This window comes from Sinocyclocheilus anshuiensis, unplaced genomic scaffold (assembly GCF_001515605.1).
Source record: "Sinocyclocheilus anshuiensis isolate Anshui unplaced genomic scaffold, SAMN03320099.WGS_v1.1 scaffold2749, whole genome shotgun sequence".
In the NCBI taxonomy this organism is placed as follows: Eukaryota; Metazoa; Chordata; class Actinopteri; order Cypriniformes; family Cyprinidae; genus Sinocyclocheilus; species Sinocyclocheilus anshuiensis.
This window is the reverse complement of record NW_015554047.1, coordinates 502,243-504,880: the sequence shown is the minus strand read 5'-3', so window position 1 is coordinate 504,880 and position 2,638 is coordinate 502,243. Positions and strand designations below refer to the sequence as shown.

General features: G+C 35.1%; 1 protein-coding gene across 2 annotated transcripts in view; it reads right to left on the bottom strand.

Annotated features, from left to right (window-relative positions):
• LOC107668453 (calcium signal-modulating cyclophilin ligand-like) overlaps positions 1-2,638 on the bottom strand; it is a 12,507-nt gene that overhangs the window by 7,847 nt on the left and 2,022 nt on the right. The gene's annotated exons all lie outside the window — the stretch shown is intronic.

The following is a 2,638-nucleotide window of genomic DNA, read 5'->3' as shown; positions in this document are numbered from 1 at the left end:
AAAAATATGTAAAAGTATGGTATTTGGGGTAAAAAGCGCCCCTGCTGTTGGGGCTAAAGGCGCAGTAATTAACATGAAAATTAATAGACGGCTGACTTTTACATTTCTTGACATGGTTAAATTCAGATGGTAAATATCATATATAATGTTGAGTATCCATCTAAGAGATAATCACCATGTTTAGAATGAAACCATCATATTTAAAAACATGATATTAATCATATCATATAATAAAATATAATTTGTTGTTACTACTGTAAATCTATATTCAATTATTATTGGATCTCCTTCAATGCTTTCAGAATCTTTACTTATTAAAATGATTTTGTCTCTATATTTTAAAATATATTTTAATATTAACATTTTAATTACATTATATTTATTGAACAAAAATTAATTCTTTTATTTTTAAAAATAAGCAGAAAATAGTACAAACTTTGCTAAAGTGATTGTTTTGAACAAGTATTAACTTAGACATTATTTAAAAAACATTATTTTAGCTGAAGTATTTGTATTTTACCCCGTGTGTGGCCCCCTCTTGCCACCTCATACATTTATAAGATTTTTAAACAAAATAAACAACTTGAATGATTTATTTTCACACAAAATATGTTGCTCCATTAATGTTCAATACAATATATATTTTTTCTGCAATTATACATTTTAGGAGCAGTGAATAGCACACTTTTTCTTAAGGTGTGCCTTTAGCCCCGTTGTAGCCTATATATACACTAGTCAACATTTGAAGTGGATCAAAAAAGTTCATCAAAGTTGTTCTAAGACAACAACGCATTTCAGTTTTAGGACAACTTTGATGAAAGGTTTTGATCCACTTCAAATGCTGACTACTGTATTTGTATATTGATGTATATTTTTATTTACCTTTATTTATTTATTTATTATTTTGCTAGACATGCAATTGGAAGAAAATATATGAAAAAAGCTAACCATTGTATATTCAAAAAATAAATAATATCTCAACTATACCACAGAATATTATTAGACGAAATGCAAAACAATATAATTTGAGATCTGATAGAAATCTGGCCACGCGAAACGACGTCGCGCGCACTCAAAGCGAACTTGCGGACGTGTCGAGTATAAATCAGCCTTAAATCAGCCTTGAGCGTGTGTGCGTTAGATACAGTTAGTTTAGAACTCCTCTTTTTTTTATTGTAGAGAGTGTGTTAATTTGTTCAATGATAACCTACCAGCAATGTAAATTATTTTTTTTATATATTAGAATGAGTACATGCCTCTTTGGGATGAACAATAAAGCGACGTTCACTTGCAGAACGCAAGCTTCTAGAGGCACATAACTCTGAAGTAATTAATTTTGAACTCAAAAGAAGGTATTTTGAAAATTTTTCCATTGACTTCCATAGCAGGAAAATAAATACTATGGAAGTCAATGGGTACCATTAACTGTTTGATTACTAGCATTATTCAAAATATCTTCTTTTGTGTTCAACATCATAAACTCATACAGTTTTGGAATGACATGAGGATGAGTAAATGATGCCAATGATCACCATTTTTGGGTGAACTATCCATCAGTGTCTCAGCAATGGATGCTCTGCAGTGAATGGGTGCATAATAACACTTCCGCCAGTGAAAAGTCCATCTTCTGTTGCCCTCTCACATACAAATGAGACAAATCCACACATATGCACAGACAAATTTATTTGGAACTGTTTTGGATTGCTTTGGTTTGTAAACGGTGCTTGAGCTGTGCAGATTTTTCTCCTGATTCAGACCAGAACACTTTTTCACTGGAGGAAGCGTTATTATGGATTATTAACTCTATGGTATTTTAGTTCAAACGTCTTAAAGGTACCATATTGTACACCTTTCTGGAGTTTTATTTGAGGTTTTGATGTCCTTAAGAATATATATTTGCGGTATAAGTACCAAAAACCATCTCAATATATGTTTACCGCTCCTCTCTCAGGAGCTCTGCTGAGAACAGGTCGATTTTGGTCTGTCTAGTTAATATTCATGAGCCTCTCTTCTGATTGGCCTGTTGTTTTCTGAGTGACGCACGGCCAGGCCAACCACAGGTAACTAGGGTCAGCAACGTCACAGCAAAACAAAGGGGAAACTGGAGGTGGCTCATTCAAACCAGCGCAGGTTCGGCTACATAAGGAGCTTAAAAAATATGATGTTGGGTGCCAGAATCGACGTAATACAGCCTCAAATTAGAAATTTGATCGCATATCTGCTGCCACTGCCAGACAAAAAAACGACGACAGCTGTGGTTAAACGTGATAAAACGAGCAGACTGGACAGAAACGAACGTCAAAAATGCTCGCGTTTGCAGTGCACACTTCTTATCAGAAAAGGTTCAATAAAGTATAGTCTTTTGTTGTTATGGGCGCGTCTACAGATTTCTTGCCATATGTCTATGTTTCTTGCATCTCACGATTATGTCGTGTATAAAATCACCTCATAGTAACAATCCTGTCAGATCGTCCATCCTTTGAGTGAGAGTGTAACGTTACTGGTCGGCCGATCTGGTTTCGTGGTTAGAGTTAACCTTTTCGGCATGTTTCGGTGTTGTCGTTGCTCAGCAAAAGCATGGACGCGATGTTGTCTGGGGGTTTGGCAAAAGGAGAGTGGGACTGTGGGCGGTGCTTGG